Below are 7,870 nucleotides of genomic sequence, written 5' to 3' on the forward strand. Positions count from 1 at the left end.
CTAGTCTATTATTTAAGATGTTTTCATTCCAGTGATATTTCTATGTATCATAAATTCATAATGTTTGAAGTGCGTATATGATCATATTACATTTGATTGTATAATGTTAATGTCGACAAACCACATACTCCCTTCATTCCATAATGTAGTGTGCATTTGATTTTGCAAAATTCAAACATTTCTATGTTTGACCAAGATTATAGAATAAACCACCGACCTATAAAATACTAAACAAATCAAATATAGAAGTACACTTCATGATGAGTGTAGTGATACTAAATTTGAAATTTGGATGTCAATATTTTCTTCAATAAACATGGTCAGACATAGACATGCTTGACTTTCTAAAAACCTAATATGGACTACATTGTGGAATGGAGGGACTATGTAAAAGAAAATCACACACTTAGACAATATAGACTGACAGGGGCTGAAATTCTCCGCGAAAAAACAAAAACAAATAAAATGGAAACATAATAATGGATTAAATGCTCATTGAACAAATACAGGATGTTGAATTCTGAAGATGTCCAAATCTTAATCCATAGCCTCGATAGTTCTAATGTAAATGACCGCACATTTACACCATCTTTGGTCAGGATGATGAACACACCCTATGCTATTTCATCGCCGCGATGACGCACCTCCAACACTGGCTCACCATGCTCACCACCGTCTCCAGGGTCTTCATTCTCACCGGCGTTCTTCGTTAGCGATATAGCTTCCTGCAACTCCTTCCCTTTCCCCCACAGAAATGTGTATAGCCCCACAATGACCAGCACCGTCCCTATCATGCTGTTGATGATATCATGGAAACTGAGATTTGACATACATATCTGGACTGACTAAACTGATAAGGTTTATCCTCCTGGTCGAGAAACTAGCTCACCTGCCTAAGAAGATGCTGGTGCCAAGCAGTGTCGAGTCCATGATCACCGTCGCTACCATCGCGGGGGAATTAAACATGGAGGGGTAGATGGGCCCACGGCGCTTCACCGCCCACGACATGAGGACCAATGCAAACCGGTGTTGAATACCCCCTTGGAAGTGAAACGCAAATTAAGCATCGACATGATTTCATGTTTTGCTGGTGAGACGTGCGAGAGATGACAGACATGAAGCCAATGTCTTACCGAGTAGACAATGGTTAGGAGCTGCAGGTCCCACTTGAGCCTCCATGCGGACGTGTGAGGGTCGATGAGGATGCCGATGACGAATGCTTGCAGGCTTCCCGACAGACACGTCAGCGTCGCCACCCAGTACCTAGATGGGAATACCTTGGCAAGCTTAACCTGTAGATGCAATTGCAAAAATGTTGAAGTGAAGCAATTGCAAATGTTGAAGTGAAGCAATTGCCAAAATGTACTATTGCCAGATTATTCCAAGGTCAGTAGCACCTGTATGATGAACCAGAAGGCATATCCGAGGCAGCTACCGCAAAGGAACAATGTGCCGATGACCATGTTGTGGTGAGCTGCTGGAGCTGCGGCCGCCTGAGTATGGGACCTCAGCAGGTGGGTCGGCCAAGGATGGTGCAGCATCTTGCCCTTGTAGAGGCTGACCACCATTGTTCCCCCGACACAGGTCACGATGCCCAAGAACTTCATCTTTCCATGCCACTTCCTGAATACCAACTTCTCTGCCCTGGAGAACCAGAGAGGCCCGGGGAGCTCGTCAACGATGCAACGTAGCTAATTACTGTCACGTTGCGCACGTGAAGATTTGTTCATGCATGTCGGGACGAGTACCGGAGTAGGATGGCAACCACGGAGGTGACGATGGGGATGAGGTTGAGGAAGACGACGGAGTAGGTGGCGTTGGTGCCGCGCAGTCCATAGTAGTACAGCCCCATTGCCAGGATAACCCTGTGTATGTCAGCAGAAAAATGGTCAAGGGAATAGAGTCCAAAGTGTATCTTGGGCGGACAGTACGCACGAGTGGCACATTTGAGTGTACAACGGCGCCATCTGCATGCCTCGCATCCTCAACGTATCTGCTCACACCGATCTTACTAAAAAAAGTAGCGTAGTGAGTAAGTTGGCAGATTGTACTAACCCGGATGTGGCATTCATGGAAATCCAGCCCCACTCTATGAGGTTTGGGATTTTCGCTTTTTTCCTGTGAGATAAGGTGATGTCAGTCAGGAAATGACAAATTAGCAACATCACTGCCACTGTGCCAGCAAGTAATCACCGGGAACGTTGAGTGAAAAATGGTGTATTGAAATGACAAGGCGTGAAGCATTGGTGCAAACTAGCTAGAACATCTTAGCTGGCTCTCATATAAAAATAAGTTATAATACATGTGGGATTGTGGAGAAAAGCATTTCTCCCATGCACGGGAGGTTCTGTGCATGGGAGGGCCGTTCATTTTTCTTGGAAATTCGATGTTGCGCATTAATGCTCTTTGTAGTTTGTCAGATCTTCCTCTGACCACATGCAAGCCTATGCTTCACCATCCCATGCTTTGTTATTTTATTTCCATGTTTAAAACTATTTTATCTTTTAAGCCAAAAGTATAATTTATGACCCGTTTACATATTTGTGTTTATGACGAGGAGAACTTCAAAACTATACCACTTTTGAATGTGTTTCAGCATGTTCTAAAAATAATCAAATTTTATACACATTGAAACACTATTAAAAGTACACAAAACTATGAGATACTTTGTCAAACACTATCAAAGTTCAAAGATTTGTTTGAATAACTCATTGTTGAATTTTTGCATCAAATTAATAAATTTGTATGAAACAAGTTTGGAGCATGGTAGTTTACTTGTAAAAAATATTTCCTAAAAATATATTCAATATTGGTCTTGTTTGAAAGATCTTGTTAAAAAAAACACAATTATGCAAACAGAATGTAAATCAAACTTTTATTTCAACATACAGTATGCATCTATTTTTTTGGATGAAACTTGGTGAGTAGAATAACATGTGAATGTATGCTAGATGAGAGAGAAAATCTTATAGGTGATGTCAGTGGTCCCACATAGTAATAGACAAGGCGGTGAATGCATGCACGGGAGGTCCCGTGGATGGTAGCAAATCCTCTCTCGTGGGATTGTGTTTTTTTTTCTTTTCGTTTTTGCAGTCCAAAGTCAAACTTTAAAGAACTGAAGTAGTAGTAACGTGGAGTAATTTGTTCTTATTTTACTTTCCCTCTTTCTTTTTCAGGACATAGGCTACAATCCCTCGGCCACAAAGCTACTGTCTGGCTTTCGATGTTGAAGGATAGATAAGTGGATCACACCGTCTTACATACACATTGTTGTGTCATGGCGACCATGCAGCTAGCGAACTATGCAAGCATTGTAGCAGGTCTTATTATCATTCCCGCAAAAAAAAAGCAGGTCTTATTATCAGAAATTTTTAGTGGTGCTCTCTCCGATGGCCAGCCTCTCTTATGTCTTATAATGTTCATCCATTAATTGCACGATTGGAAATCAATTTTTCTTTTCTTTTTGAGAAAGGAAACTAACAATTATTCTACAAAACAAAACTAGCCGACCGAAGCAGAAAATAATGGGGAGAATAAACAAGTTATGTTATTGCTTTTGTGCGTGACAGAACCATTTGTTACCTCTAAGAATTAGCTAGAGAACCAAAGAGGGGATGTCGATGGTGCGCAGGAACAAACCTCTCGAAGACGAAGGTGAGGGGCGCGATGGCGGCGGCGCCGATGAGGTTCCGGTAGGCGAGGAGGACGAAGGGCCGCATGCCGATGTTGAGGGCGAGCTTGGAGAGAAGCACTAGCAAGATCGAGAAGAGCTGCACCAGCACCATGCTCGCCGGCAGCATGACGCTCTCCATCGCGAACATGGCCATGGCTTCGTCGCTGGCAGGCCTCCCGTCCTATGCTTGACCCAAGCCCCGCCGTAAGAGAGTGACCAGACCACTGGCCAGGCAGCGGCAGAGGTTTATATCAAGTTTGGTTTTATGGGTGAGCCGGGAGTGTTAATGTTATGCGTCACTTTCCTTTTGTACTGTAGCATGCATGCCACACGTGCCGTACGTTGTGGTCCGTTTCGGTGCCTTCCACGTCAACCCATATCCATAATCGGAGTAGCTATTTGGTCCATGCATTTTGAGCACATTATTTCCACTTCTAGCATATCTCTATATCTATATTATATCTATATATCTATATCCATATATCTTTATCTCTATTATATATATATATATATATATATATATATATATATATATATATATATATATTATATTACTTTAAAAATAATGTAAGGTTTCATGTTTCACTTTTATTCCCATCACCTCTTTGTCCAACCTTATCCGTACCATAATCAATCATCTTAACTTATCGAAAAAACTAACGCCCACACGTGTGGCATATTGCACATCGCCCAAACGTCTCCTTTACCACCCATTTTGCCACATGTGAAAAGATGACATCAGCAGGAATCTTTTTGGTTTTGGGCTTAAAAATGTTTTATCTTCTAATTAAAAAGTCGAATTAAAAATCCGTTTTCACCATTAAATCTGTCTCGATGAGATCTTCAAAACTAGACCCCATGTTGATATGTTTCGATGAATTTTTTCCCCAAAAGTTGCCATGATGTTTACACTGTAGTTGCCATAATGCTTAAACTAAAGTTGCAATGTGGCAATTTCAGTTTGTAGAGCATGTCAATTTTAGTATTTGATGATGGCAACTGCAGTACTTTGACCATGAAAAATATTCTTTGTATAAACCATGGCAATTTTAAGTGCATGTATCATGGCAATATTAGTTTATGGTTCATGGCAAGTCTAGTTTCTTAATTTTCTGTTTTATATATGTCAAAATTTACTTTTAAATGTAGAAGAAAATAGTTGAAATATATCATGGCAACTTCAGTGTAAACACCATGGCAATTCATGTGCAATAGACATGGCAACTTTTAACCGAAAAAAATCGTCGAAATATATTGATATGAGATCCATTTTCGAAGATCTCATCGCGAGAGATTTAATGGTGAAAACGAATCTTCAATCAGTTTTTTAATTTAAGAGATAAAACATTTTAAAAACAGAAAATCCAAAAAAAAATTCACATGCATGCATGCGATGACGTGGCACAGTTTATGTACTATAAGGTGTGTGGGCCGGTTTCGCTCCCATTACACATGTGGGCGTTAGCGTTGTCCTAATTTATTTATCTTCTGAACCAATTTCATTTTAATTTACTTACCAAACTTCATATTTAACTATAAAGTACTAAAAGAATCACGGACATGATTTGATAAACATTTCTTTACGCCATTGCATTAATATGGTCATGTAAATCACTAGAATATTTTTATCCCGTTGCAACGCATATGCATTGTCCCAGTCAATCAAATAATCATTACTAGTATAATACATTATATTGTATTCACCTGGAAAAAATAATCAAATCTTTGTTATCGAATCAATGTCGATTGGTTTTTGAGATAGCGAATCGCCCGTACCAATTAAAGTTAACATTTTTTCTCATTTTAGGGCTCATCGGATGCTATTTCTCGACAAAAATTTGCAAGACACTACTAGGAAAATGCCTACTAATGGCGCACCAGTTTTGCCTACTAATGGCGCATCACTGGTGCGCCATTAGTATCACGTCACTAGTATTTATTACTAATGACGCACCACTGGTGCGCCATTAGTATCTGGTATACTAATGGCGCACCATGCAGTGCGCCATTAGTATACCTCCCAGGGGCCATATTTAACCATGTGCTTTGGCACACTAATGACGCACTGCGGATGGATGCGCCATTAGTATACTTGGCATACTAATGGCGCACAGTTTGGTGATGCGCCATTAGTATACTTTGGCATACTAATGACGCACTCTGTAGTGATGCGCCATTAGTATGAATATTAGTTTTTTTTTACTTTTTTGATTTTTGCACAAGTTACAAAATATATTATTTGACAGAATATAGATAGTAGCACACAGAAACAACAGATTCATCGAATACAATAGAAGATTAGTCTCCGAATACAATTCATCATATTAGTCTCCGAATTCAAAAGACCGAACAAAGATAAAACATTACAAGTCTTGAGACCGCGAGTATCGAGTTTGTCTTCACATTACAAGTCGATATCGATCATATAAACTACCATCACATAGAAGAGAGCTGCGGTCATCACGATGAGCATCATCGCGATGAAATTGGTCTTCATCCGGTTCCTCCAACGCTCCCTCCTCTCTCCCGCTAGATAGCGTGCGTATCTAGATTCTGCCTCCGCCCTAGTGGTGTACCCTTTGTAACTGTTATCGCTGAAACGATGAACCTGTCTCCGATACTCCTCCCAGTCGTCGTAGACACCAGGAACCTTACCCTTGTACATGACATACGACGGCATCTCTATGCACAAGCCAAACAACAGACAATACATACATAAGTAATATATAAGTATGCAACAAAAGGATCGGAAGAGAAAAGCAAGACATTAATAGCACGATTCATGGTCCTACTAATAAATAGCATCGATTACATCTAAGTTAAACGACTATCCAAACCAAAGAGACATACAATTCATTAAAGTTTAATTACAACATGAGCCAATCAATATTTCAGAATTACACATCACTACTTTCGACTCGACTCATGGACAGGAGCGTGGATGAAGCCGCCGTCTATCGTGATGGTCATGAAATCGCGGGCGTTGTCAGCCTGCATTTGTAGCATTCCGTCTATCTCAATGTTGGACGGTTGATATCTGAGGAAGAACTGCCCCGAGGTATGAAGGACATCTTGATGGATGATGCCCGCAAACTCCGACTGGATGCGAAAGAATTCTTGTCTGATGTCCGCGTCCTGGATTGCCGACAAGCTCGCGGCCCAATCTTTGAGATTATTTGGTAGCAGAAGGTGATGATGGTCCCTTACGATCGCCCGCATGTGATGGAGGGCGTAGTAGGCATCCTTCTGACCGCCAGGCGGCTGCTTGACGCAGCAGAACATCGTATTGTGGGCGAACACGTGCTTGCCGTACTTACGAACTGCCCTTGTGAAGGTGCCTCCAGATTTGGCGTAGCCGGGGAGAACATCATCAAGAACTTTCTTGATATTTATGTAGTCTATCTTGGAGTTACGGTTCGGGTCAAAATACGTGGCCATGGAATATTTCGGACTTAAGAGGATGAGTGTGCAATATGTGTCACTGCACAGAACACGGAATGTTAGAAAAAAAAGAATGATCAAAATCTAAGAAATCATATGTTACGGGGTGGTTAAGAGATGACTTACTCGGGAAAGTAAGCCACAAGGAAGTTATCCTTATCTGGGTTTGCCAGAATGATGTCTTCGAGGTGTGAACTCGCGACTTTGCGGTCCCCAGCGCTGCTCAAGAGCTTGGCACGCATGTAGAAGGGGTCGACGATCACGATGTCCGGGGTCTTGTCTCTAATGATCCGCATCTCCATACTCAATGAAAACAGCCGAACGAAGGTGTAGTGCAGCGGATGAAGGTTAAACATAGCAAAGATGTCATCAAACCACAGGACGATCGTACCCCCGATGTCGCCATCCACAAAGCCCTTGCCCTCTGGCACCTTGGCCACGAAAACCGGGTATGCCACATCATTCTCTTTGAGACGCCGCTTCTCCAAAGAAAGAACACTGTCGTGCAGACTCCGCGTAGCACCGGTTGTAGCATTGAGCATATTTGTCGGTAGCATCGCCCTACCCGCCACATGCACCCTCCTTGAGATATCCTTGGGTGAAGGTGGCCCGTCCTTAGCACGGATCATACTCGGTGCCGGCTGGCTCGCACCGGCGGCCTTTTTAGTCGGCCGTTTTCGGCCCTTCTTCTTGATCTGCTGTAATGGGACTGAGTTCTGCTCACAGACCGCCTTCTTGAGCGTGTTGGGGCTGATA

General features: G+C 42.0%; 1 pseudogene; it reads right to left on the bottom strand.

Moving 5' to 3' along the window:
* Nucleotides 1-368: 368 nt before the first annotated feature.
* LOC119289225 lies at nt 369-3,871 on the bottom strand (annotated as a pseudogene).
* Nucleotides 3,872-7,870: the final 3,999 nt, after the last annotated feature.

The sequence above is a fragment of the Triticum dicoccoides genome, chromosome 4A (assembly GCF_002162155.2).
Source record: "Triticum dicoccoides isolate Atlit2015 ecotype Zavitan chromosome 4A, WEW_v2.0, whole genome shotgun sequence".
Classification (NCBI taxonomy): domain Eukaryota; kingdom Viridiplantae; phylum Streptophyta; class Magnoliopsida; order Poales; family Poaceae; genus Triticum; species Triticum dicoccoides.